This window comes from Amphiprion ocellaris, chromosome 16 (assembly GCF_022539595.1).
Source record: "Amphiprion ocellaris isolate individual 3 ecotype Okinawa chromosome 16, ASM2253959v1, whole genome shotgun sequence".
Taxonomy (NCBI): domain Eukaryota; kingdom Metazoa; phylum Chordata; class Actinopteri; family Pomacentridae; genus Amphiprion; species Amphiprion ocellaris.
The window spans coordinates 23707102-23720064 of NC_072781.1; the positions used below are offsets into that span (position 1 = coordinate 23707102).

At 41.7% G+C, this 12963-nt stretch overlaps 1 protein-coding gene across 2 annotated transcripts in view; it reads right to left on the minus strand.

Moving 5' to 3' along the window:
• LOC111578248 (adhesion G protein-coupled receptor A3) overlaps positions 1-12963 on the minus strand; it is a 220832-nt gene that overhangs the window by 91917 nt on the left and 115952 nt on the right. The gene's annotated exons all lie outside the window — the stretch shown is intronic.

The window sequence follows — 12963 nt, forward strand, 5'->3', positions numbered from 1 at the left end:
ATTCATCAGCCATTTAATCTGTTAAACAGGGGTAATAAGCCGGTGTCAATCCACTGCCTGTTTAGCACAATGGCAGTAAAATGCTGCCCAGAGCCCTGTGCTAACTGTGATGGTCTGAAACTCATAACAAGTGACTTAGAAATGAGATTCCAAATGCAAGGACAAGCATTGTGCAAGCAGGGACGACAGGCACCCATCCTCCAGCTGATTATTTTTATGTATTTTAGGGGGAAAGCTAAAATCTTATTAAACAGTAGACAGCTAAAAGGAAACGGCACAAGAGAGAAAATAGAAATGTCATGTGAAAGAGGGCTCCAGCTGGACTGAAACCAGAAGTATCACACAGTCAGCATCTTAAACTCCACTCATTGATACCTGGTTTGATTCCAGATAACTGAGCCAGCACAGTCTGAGGTGTCACCAGATTTTCCCATACCAAATGTTAATATTTGCTGGTATTCTTGGCCTTTTTTGGAGTTGTAGTTTGCTGGCTGGATGAAATAAGACACTTGGACTTAATTAATTAAAACAATATTTGCCAGATTAGTGGCATATACTGAAATCTCAGTTACAGTCCTGCTTTGTAGTAGAAAAACAGATGAACAGAATCACAACCTGCAACAAACTACTACTAAGGACAAACAAGTCAAACTTTAAAATATGGCAAAGTACAGCTGAAAATGTCCCCAAAAGCTACCATGTATTTATTTTGCTGATGTTGGTGGGACTCTGAGGGAAACCTTCTAGCTCAGTCTGTTCAACATAGACCTGGATCCATGCCATCATCAATCTTTAAATTTATTAATAAATAAAGCTCATACATTTCCCATATGCACTCCGTATTAGTCACTACTCATGTTAAAAAGAATCCAACATTTTACTACTATCTCTGACCCTGGACCAAGGTTACTATCTGTAATTCATGGCTGCACATAATAACGCCAGTTTTAGATGTTCATTTATCAGGTTTTCACCCACAGCACATTACTGGAGTAAGCGGGAAGAGGATTTGGATAGACCACAGCTAACTTGAGCCAATCTAACCAGTGCTCATCCATCGACAGAGCCTCCACTTGGCCCAGATTAACATCAGACAAGAGGGCACACTTTGAAGATTCTGTCTCAAAAAGTGATTAGCTGGGAGCCAGCCATGTAACCCAATGGGGACTTATTAGCCATCCCATTTAGTGTTCACAGTGACCACAGAGAGACAGAGAATGAGGAAGGAAGAGGACGAGAAGTCATTCATCAGAGAGCTGTTTTCACCCTGATTAGGAAACAAGCAAAATGGTGGTGTTAACAACTGGATGACCTTTGTCTCATTGCCCACTTAACGTTTGTTTTAGAATTCAGTGTCTCAGAAAAGGTAGAACTAAGAGATTTAAAACGATTGTTATAGATTTTTATTACAAAAATTAGACACCTCTCTTTGGCCCCAGACATACACAAACAGATAAGTTCACATTTAAAACACACTCACGAAGAAGAATTCATTTCAACAAAAAATCGCCGCATCCAAAAATTGAACAAACTAAGAGAAAGAAAAAACAGAAACAAACACACACACAAAATTCAATAATAAATGGGTACGAAACTTATCACAACACACTCTCACAGAACCAGAACAAACAGTTTTAACCAGAGGTCTCAATTTCGCCATCACACCCACCACAATACCACATGAAGAATTCATACTAGCAACAGAATTAGCTTGTCAGAAACTACAGGACCTGGGACATAAATCGGAACTCCGATCAAACATGCTAGAAGACAGGAACACATACGAAATACTCAAAAAAGATCCGACAGAACAAAAGAAAAGGATGCTAAAGCATTGGATCAGTCACAACCTTTCAAAAGCTTTGGTAGAAATCATCAAACCCCTCCTTGGTACATCACAACATCACTGCAAGAACTCAAAACAACTGGCACGAGAACTCAACAATATTACAATACAAAAGACGAGATATTCATATCACATGAAGTGGTTTCATTATTCACAAAAACTCCCGTTGATGTCACATTACACATTGTACAAGAACGACTCATGAAGGAGAGGACACTGAAAAAATGCACAAACCTTACAATAGATGACATTATCACATTACTCCGGTTTGTTGCCACATCCACCTATTTTCAGTTTAAAGGAATAATTTACAGTCAGAAACAAGGTTTCCCACTTTCAGCCATAATGAGCAACTTTTTCATGGAGGACCTGGAAACAAAAGCCATCCACACATCACCCACACACTGCAGACCCACACTCTGGAAATGATACGTCGATGACATCCTGGAAATAATAAAATCTGAACACACACAAGAACTTACTGATCATCTGAACAACATGGACGACACGGAAAACATACAATTCACACACGAAGAGGAAACAGACCGGACCATTTCTTTTGTGGACATGAACATACACCACAAAAAAGGCGGCAGCATTAAGATCACAGTTTACAGGAAACCTACACACACAGACCAGTATCTCCTCTGGACACCAGAACACCCCACAGCATACAAACTTCCAGTAGTTAGAACACTATATGAATGGACCAGTGTCATAAACGACGATAAAGACAGACAGGAGGAGGAAAAACACATCAAGAACGCACTCACACACTGCCAATACCCGATATGGGCCATAAACAAAGGAAAACAAGCTAAAAACAAATAGAAAAAACAAAAGGAAACAAAAACAAAACACACATAAAAACCGGACATTAAAAATAAAGACATAATCACATCCCATATATCCGTGGGATAACAGAACCCATACAGCGCATAATGAAAAAACACAACATCAACACAGCAGTAAAACCACATACAAAACTCTGGCAGCTATTAGTCCATCCCAAAGACAAAACAGAACTGGACAAAAAATGCAACATCATTTATGAAATTCTGTGCAAATCATGTGAGAAAACATACATTGGAGAAACAGGCAGATCATTCAACACAAGAAGAAGGGAACACCAGACAGAATGCGAAAAGGAAACAACTGGACGACTCACAAGAACACAAAAAGAAAAAGCCGATCAAGAAAACAAAAACTCAGTCATCATGGACCACCGCAAGAGAAACAACCACATCATGGACTGGGACAGGGGGAGGATTTTAACATCGGAGACAAATAAACACAAACAATGCTTTAAGGAGGCCATCGAAATCAGGAAGCGGGCGAGCTGCTCCATGAACCAGGACGAGGGGTCCTACACCCTCTCGCATACCTGGGATTCCATCCTCCAGAGACCACCGGACGGCAGGGGGCGTGGTCGATCTGACAGATTCTGACAGATCTGTCAGATTGGCCACGTGATAAAAAAGGACACGTCAGCACACGTCGAATGACGCTCTGAAGAAGACGGCAGATGCTGTCGAAACATGTCGGCACGGTAAAACCATCCTTTCTTACTGAATTGTCAGTTTAAAAGTAAAGCTATCCCGAAATCTCCTTGCAAATGCCAAAAATTCCTCCTTTGCAAGTAAAAACCCTGATATAGAATTTGGCCTTGTTTAAAGACATTTGTCAAACAAGTTAAAATGGTCAGAATGCTTTGGCTTATTGGCCACAAATGAATACGAAATTCTTCTGTAAATATGAGGTATGAATAAATATTTACATATTTGTTTCTATACAGGCACACAGTAAGTACAGGGGAAGACTTTTTTTTTTCAAAAAAAGAGCCAATTTAATAATTGAGGAGTGCACTAATAAAACAAGGGAAATTGAGAACGCCAGGTAACAGTGTTGATGAGGTAATTAAATTAGTTACAGTTTAAATAATTGTGATAACGTGACACATCAACAAAAAAATAACCTAAGCTGTTAGCATTTGCAGGAGTACAGATGGTGCCCTTCTGCCATCTGAACAGGAAATATGTTGCTGTTTGTCATGTGGGGCGTCACAACAGTTGGGGAAACAACTCTGACACCTTCCCTGGAGTGTCAAAAAGCTTCCTGTTTGTCATCGGTGACAAATGGAAATTTCTTGTGTCACTTAACCCCAGATGTGTACATTTAGGAATCTTTTTGCCATATATAACATATAATCTCTGTAGAATATCTGTGTATAAAACCTGAGTTTCCTAAATGGACATAGATTGGGGAATTTTGCCTTTACTTTTTCAAAGCAATACAGTGCTGTAGTGTCTGAATCCAATGTTGGATCTAGCTGACAATCTACACAGACATCACAGAATGAGCTAAACTGGTGTTAACATCCTACCATTTCATCAGATCTTAAACAGTTCTGGAGCCAAACAAATACACCACTTTACAGTACAGCATGCCGTATCAAAAAAATATTGCAGCGAGCTGTTCATAAATTTAATAGATGTTAATTGTCTTTTCATTTTAGTAGCTTCTGAGCATGTATGCAACTACTCCTGCTGAGGTAATGGCCATTGCAGTACATTTCAGACAGCTCCTCATTACCATGCAAGTCTGAGTATGAGGCCTGTAACATGGCCCCTTGCTAATTCCCTTTTCACTGTAATTATTGTATAGCTACAGGGTATGCAGGTTGTAAAATAACGTTGCTGTGTCATACCTAGTGGGGGACACCCAAGTAATTAAGCTGTGCCCTATATGTGCATGGTAATTTGTGGGTTGTCATCCTTATTCCTTGAAAATACTGGAAAAGTATTGATTTTAATTGAAATATGCATCTTAAGAAGGATGCTTTCGTAGCAACGTCCTAAGAGATCTCCTTGAAGTCAAGAGTACAGCCAAGTAAACACCATAATGTATGCGTGAACATACAGCATGATGTTTGTGTGGAGAGCAAAGACACATACTCCACCTTGACTCTCCTCTCCGGTGTCAGACTGGAGTTGGATTCAGCCGTGGTAAGGAGCAGGTGGAGGGCTGGTGATTTATACCAACAGGTTCATGGCTGCTGTCCCCTCTGTCCTCAGAGAGACACTATCTAGCTGTTTGTCTGCGATCCTTTGACCCCAGGGCTACCACTGCTGGCCATCTTCAGCTCCATCCGACTAAAGAGCCTGCCACAGGCCCCTAGCGACCGTCGCTATGTCACAGCATCTGAGCTACACGGATCTCAGGGGTGGGAACTAATTGGTCACTTTATGGCAACGAGTCTGTCTCTGCCACTCTCTTTAGAAGAGGTTAGCGCTATCATCAAGGTGCCATTACAGAGAGAGAATTGACCAGCGCAGCAGTGTTGGGGTGGATCAAATGATTTGCTCCTTGCTTTGACCTCAGATTCATTTAAAAGTCAATTTGACTACTTAATGCTCCTCTGTTCAAGTAGCATTACTTTAGGTAGGCATTTTCATGTCCTTAAAGAGGACCTCCACCAGATCACCATCTTTAAAAATTGCTTTTCCAATTGCTCAGTTGTCTGTCAGGCTGAGTGCTGTGGAAAACTTCACACGAAGTCCATTAGCAGCTGTTCAGCAACTTTCAATTATCACACAATGTTCCTCAGCGGATGGATTTTGTCCACTTTCCATGGAATTGAAAATATTCAAATTTTCATTATTGCAAGTAATGAGAATTTTTCAATGGCTGGAGCTCTTATCTGGCTAGTTTAGACATGGATGCTGTTCCTGCTAATGCTAACTACCCAGTTAGATCATTTGGATGTGAAAAACCCTGTAAAGCTGTGGAGGACTGCAGAGTTGGGTGAAAATTCTCAGTGGGTTCTAAAGTACAAGCAACCAGTCACAAAACACACAGTCCCATGATTCATGGCTTATATAAAGTATGGCTCAGTGCAACTTAGAGCTGCAGTATATCAGACTATAGCAATAAAGGCAGACTACATGGTCAGCTTTGAGAGTTTTTGGAAGATGGAATGGTTTCTGTTTGTTTCCTCTTCTGGGTATATGTATTGTACCATTTCAATGTATGGAACACACAACTCGTTTGTGTTTGCTACTTATTGATACTTCTATATTTATGGTAAAATACACACCAGTAAAAGTAAATGCAGAGCCAGAGACAATCTGTGCCTCTGTGATCATTGATTAAACCCCTCAAAACTCTGTATCATAATGATATATTTAGAAGCTTATTTTCACTAAAATAATCCCCTCCTGCCTTAAAATGTCTTAAGTGTAACTCTAGTATGTGTAGATCATTGAAGTCCCTGCTTCATCTCCAGCCACTTCTCTGCCACTTGAGCACACCAGTTCACCTATGGCCCTACATTTTAAAACTCAGATTCATAACCTGGTGAAGATGGTAAGTAAGATCATGGGTACCCCTGTTCCACTCGTGCTGTAAGACTTGTTTGTACAGGCCACCATCAGGCAGGCAAACTGTATTCTTTCTGACTAATCGCATGCCCTGTTTCCAGACTATGTTCTGTTGAATTCAGACAGAAGGTCCTGCTGTGCAAGCTCAACCATTTTAAACATTCTTTTATCCCTCTCTCAAGCAAACTCATTAATGAACAGTTAGGTCCAGCTACCAAAAAGAGGGAGCCACATGTTGTACCAGTAGGGATGTCTGTGTGGGGGTATGTGTATATTTTAGTTTTTTCTTTATATTATTTCAACTTATTTATCAAATGTCGTGTATTTTATGTGTTTTAGTAGCATGTGTTTTGTTTTATGTGTTGAAGTGCAGCTTGTTTTTGCCTTTGTCCAAGACAAATAAAGTGACAATAAAGTGAACCTTGACCTTGAAAACTACTGTACACTACACAATAACAAGTTGTAATATCGGAGTAATTTAGCCGTACATGTTCTAACCTGAAATCGATTCTGTGCAAAAAATGATACAGAAAGTTGTCCAACTCTAAAAGTTGACTGGGTTGGTTCCTATATTTTGTTGCTCATGAAATTCTGCAGTTTCATGGTGGAAATGTTCAGCCAAAACACAGATTGCTTATTTTGCTAATGATGTGCCTTCTAGCATTTAAAAGACACCATATGGCCAAATTAGCAAAAGAAAAAAAAGCCTTGACTTTTACTGAAGGGGTCTTTAAATTGCTTAAAGTATACTATGCATTTATAGAGTAGATTCTGAGACAGGAGAGAATGTGACTTACTAGACAAAATAAATCAAACCAGAGAAGAAAAATGTGCAGATGCTCCACTTCTGCTGCATCAAATTAGTCAGATACACTTATACATAAACAATTTAAGAATTAGAAGACTGATGGTGAGACAATGACAAACAGCTCAGTGAGACCTTGCTGGTTTTTGTGACACATCTCCTTCAAACAAGCTCCTCAAAAGTGAGCTGCAACCCTGCAGCCTCCAGGGAGATTTGTATGAGAATGGATGCTTGACAGCAGCTAGCACCAGCCACATTTTAGTTCCACTCTAGGGATGGACCTGCCTTTCCATGTCAGAGTAAATTTAATTTTCACTCAGCTAAAGCACCTCAGGTACCTCCTCACCTCAGATCCCGGATTAAGGTGTGAGAGTGAGAGTCAGGTAAAAACGGACTGCGACACGTAATGTGAGAAATTAAATCAGTGTGAGACAATCTGTGCATATACTTTTATCCATACAGTGTGTGCAGACACGTATGTGTAACATCTACATACTGTAGAGGTGCTTTGGCACCTGAGGTTTGTCCCATTTTACCACATTCATCCTCACAATACATACAGCACTGGGGGATCAAATCTAATTTCACACAGCCAATATTTGACCTTTAGATCTCAAAACCAATTTGAGCACAGCACCAATAAGAAATCGTAGAAGCTTCAGTAAAAATCACCTGGACATTTCTTGTAGGTTCTGAAACAGAGGACAAACCATCTGTCCTATCTGTCCAAGATGTGGACATAGCTGTTGTCAAAGTAATATCCTTTATCCTTCAGATGCAGGTGGACTGCTGAGTCTTGTCCTGAGGAGCTGGACTTGTGATTTCACAAGCGCTTGGCTCAACACAGGAGAGCAGAGAGGACAGATGGTTTGAAAGAGGAGTGAAGGAAGCCATCTATGTCAAATTGGAACAGCCATCTCTACCCAGAGGAGAGGGTTTGCGACACCACTTATCAAACACCTATAATGCAGTGATAAGGTCTCTCTCCAGAAAGCTTCACCATCGTTAACATCTTGAGTCACTCCTGACTTTGCAGATTCACATCTTTGTTGTGCTACCTGACATGCCCTATCACCATGATTGCTGTCGTCGTTGGTGGACCATCTGGTTTCAACAACCAATTCAAACCTGGAGGTATGTGAGTCCTGAGTCATTAATGGGCCATTAACTATGTGACCTGGAGTGACAATATATTCTGCTACTCCCCATTAGTTGTTTAGAACTGAAGAAGCCTCTTGGATGAAGGTGAAATGTCTTCAAGAACCTACAAGAGAAGTCCAGTCAATTTTTACTGAAGCCCCCATGAGTACCATGACCTGGATGACAGAATCTTCACATACACACCAATAAGAAAGTTTAGAGAAGACGTAGATATCTGACTTCAGAGTTGTATTTACTGGGTTACTATGTTTTTCTGAGCTTTACTGAACATCAGTATTAATGATTTAATTGACTGAAACCATATTTAACAATGACAAACAGAGGGGCGTGCAGTGTAGAGAAAAATCTCACTTCTGACTTATCAGGACACACTGGGAAGCCAGCATTATTTTTCAACACATAGGACAGTTCAATAGATTTAGAAAAATCTGTAAATTTCAGATAGACATAATGAGTCTAGAGTCAAAAGTTCATTGCTGGTGTCATCACTGGCACTCCTTTTCAGGCAACAAGAAGTTTGTCTTGTGACATGTGGTTGATGCTGTGAAAATGTTTTATTTATCTTTTTCTATGCCTAACCAAGTAGTTTTGGTGCCTAAATTTAAGCAAACAGCAATTGAACGAGATTGAAGTTGTCATGATCCCTGTTCTCCTCACACTTTGTCTCTTTCTTCCTCCTTCTTCCTGTCTGTCATCTCTCTCCCTCTTCCCTCTCTTCCCTCTCCCCTCATATCTCTGCCTCACTCATCCTGTCTCTCTCCCATGTGTCTCTCTCTCCCTGTCCCTCTGACTCCCTCTTTCTGCATCTGTCTATCTCTGCAACTGTCTGCCTGTCTCCCTCTCTCCTGTCTCTCTCTCTCTCTCTCTCCTGTGTGTTTCTCTCTGCTTCCTGAATCCTTCACCTGCCTGCAGTCTCATTGCAGCAACGTGAATCGCAGTAATTAGCTCACTCAACTCACATGTTCGCAATTCCCCCTCATAGTATATAAGCTGGTTCAGTCATTACTCCATGATGAACCATAGACTCAGACCTCCTCATGGACCCAGTCTCTCCCCTTTTGTATTTCCTTCTGTTCCCGCACTACCTCCGGACTAAAATACCCACCATGGATCCAACTCTCCCCCCGGATTCCCGCCTGCACCATCTCCATCTCCAGCCTGTTCCTCACCTGTCTGTCTCTCATCAGTTCTCGGATCCCCTGTGCCTGCTTCCCTGCCCTTTTAGAACAGCTCCCCTGGTTTTGTGAGTACTTTGTCGTCTGCTAGTTTAGTTTTTACTGCTTGGTTTCTTTTCTTGAATTTCTATGTTGACCCCAGTAGTTTTGTAGTTCTGTATATGTTTGTATTAATTTTGGTTTAGTTGTTTCCCCTAGTATCGTTTCTTGTCCTTCCTTGGTTTATTTATTAATTAATTTATTTTTTTTATCTCAGTTTATTTAAAAAGGGACCATGTACAACATTAAACATAAATGTTTCCATTTGATGTATTGTACCAGAGTTAGCTTTAAGCTAATTTCCATCTGCAGTCCCATGGCAGGTCACAATAAAAAACATCAAAACGTCAAAATGTTACAAAAAAGTACATGACACAGTGAAACAAAACATTATACACACACACTTCTAAAAGCACACACGTACACACACTCACACACGAATGCCAATTAAAAGGATATTGCTGGACTAAAATACATGACAGTGAAACAAAACATACACACACACACACACACTCTTAAAAGCACACATGTACACACAGTCACACACAAATACCAATTAAAAAGACATTAATGGTTGCAGTTCTGAGTGTTCTTAGGCAAATTTTTCCGGTTTGCTTTTAAAACTGCTGATAGAAGTACAGTTCTTAATGTATTTTATGAATGAATTCTTGAACCTTCCGTCTGCCTGTTCAATCTGTGTCTGCATTTGGGTTCTCCAGTGCCCCCTCATAACACAAGTCCCAAATTAAACAGAACTATTTTAAGAGGGGGGAGAAAAAAAAAAATCTATGGTCTAACACTACAATGCCCAGGATTTTCTGGAACTCCTTTAGCCAAGAGGCTGCTAGCTGGCTACTCTGTTGGCTGCAATTAGCACCTTTTCATTTGTAAATGTGGCCATTACCTGAGGAATGCAGGGGAGTGAGGGGGGAGGAGAGACTGAGAGGAGTGGGGATGCTGGGGGTTTGGAGGCCAGACTGTGGGGGGGACGGAGGCACAGCTGAGGGCTGTGAACTCTATTGCTCTGCCTGGGCTGCTTACTGACTGTCTTTCACCAGTTTGCAGCCAGGCAGAGCAAATGAGCTGAACCAAAATGTAGTACATGTAACGCTCCACACACACAGAGAACACTCCATACACACACAGAACACTCCAGACACACACACACACACACACACACACACACACACACACACACACACACACACACACACACACACACACACACACACACACACACACACACACACACACACACACTTTATAATTGCAAATATGTGTGAATTTTGATTTATTACTTGTATTTTTTTACTAACTGGAACTGTAGAATACTTGCATCTGTGATAAACTATAATGCAGATTTCACTTCTTTGTGGCTCAATTGGCTGACTGTGGCACAAAAGCAGGTGGCTTGATTGACCACTCACATTTTCATGTAGGATCATCGCAGAGGCAAGGAATGGTGCAAATTTGCACATCAACAGAAATAGCCTATTGCATGCAGCTTGCTCTCAAACAAGAGGTAATTCCTTTTGTGCTGAGGTGGATAAATAGCTCACTGCACATAGCCTACCAGTTCAGTACCCTCAAGAATTCTATGGTGTACGAACCTCCTCTCCAAGAAACGAAGATGCAGAGAAGATTCAACACTCAACAGGCGTTGGAAATGATCCTGAGCGAAGTAAACCCTTGTGACTCGGATGGAGAAGACATAAACCTTCAGCCGGGTTCGGACTCTGAGCTGTCTGAGCTGTCTTCAGGTTAGATTTCATTTCATATTATTTCCTATTTCATATTTAGCACCATGTGAATAGAGTTTTGGGCCTTTTTGCATCAGACAGCCTCCATTTTGTTTCTGACTGCAGCCTTTGTTTTGTTTGGTTCTACTTTTCCTGAGGTCCCTGCACCTCAGCAGACACTCACTGCCTTCTAAAGCGCAAGACAATTTTCTGCTTTTGTTCTATCTTTTTATTTAGGAAGAGATTTTAGACAATATTCAGATACAGAGGAGGTATATTTGAGATGTACTGGAATTATTAGCATCTATGCATTTGTGATATCATTTGACTTTCCCATTGCTCATAATTTGAATATGTTCACACTGCAGATGAGGAGAGAGATCCTCAGCCAAAAAAGAGAGCTCGGTTGGGGACTGAGCTGACAGAGACGGCGAAAGATGGCACAGTGTGGTGTGAAGAACAGGTGGGGACGCATCTCCATTTCACCCCAATAGAACCGTACGCCGCAGATGGAGAGCCAGCGGCTAACGCCAGAAGTATCTCGAGTCGCCTTCAGAGCTTCCTGTGTTTCATCACTCTGGACATGCTTCGTATCATTCAAGAATGGACTATTCAACATGCACAGCAAACGGAGCATGTGGATTGGTTCATGGCCCTCCCTGAACTAATGGCATTTATTGCTATCATCATCTTGCGGGGGCTGACCAAGGTTCCATCACTGCATGACTGCTGGTCAGCAAATCTGGGAAACCCAAGGATCATTGAAACTATGTCCCGAAACCGCTTCCAAGGCATCATGCGACACCTACGCTTTGATGACAGGTCCACCCGCAGTGAGCGAGCAAAGACTGATAAGTTTGCTGCAATTTCCGGTGTGTGGGGATCGTTTGTCACCAACTGCATCACATCCTACAACCCTGGTCGACACATCACCATTGACGAACATCTTTTCCCGTCAAAGACTCGCTGCTGTTTCCTGCAGTACATTGCAACAAAACCTGGCAAGTTTGGGATCAAGTTTTGGGTGGCTTACGACTTGAAATCCAAGTATATCTGCAATGTCCTCCCATATCTTGGGAAGGACCCCAGTCGTCCCAGTGAGGAGAGACTGTCCGAGAATGTAGTGATGAGGCTGATGGAACCATTCCTGGACACGGGCAGAAATGTTACCACGGACAATTTCTTCACATCGCTGTCACTTGCGCAACGACTGCTTAGCCGGAAAACCACCATCCTCGGCACGGTCAACAAGATTTGCCGGGAAATTCCTCATTCAGCGAGACAGACGGACCGCAATGAATTCACCACTCAGGTATGTTGCAAGTCTTTTAGGTGGTTCTATGTTTATGTGTTTCATTTTTTTGAAATCAACACCTCCAAGTGTGTCATTGTGTGTAAAAGTGCAATGAAAATAACAATGTATCTTATTTATTAGGTGTTTTCAACCACTGGTGCCACGCTGACGGTGTATGCGCCCAAACGGAAGAAGATCGTCTACATTCTCAGCAGCATGCACAGTGTGGTTCAGACTGAGAATAGCACCAAAAGGAAGCCAAACACCGTCACCCTTTATAACACCACAAAGTGCGGCGTGGATGTGATGGACCAGATGGTGCGGGAGTACAGTGTCCGCACAGGAACACGGCGCTGGCCAGTCGCCGTGTTCTATAATATGATTGATATGGCAGCACTGAATGCACATGTGCTGTATCAAGCATGCACCGGGAGGCAGGAGAGACGGGTGGACTTCCTGGTGGAGCTTGCAAGAGAGTTGGCTAACTCTCATGTGGGAGCGAAGAAGGCACAAAAGGAACAATTG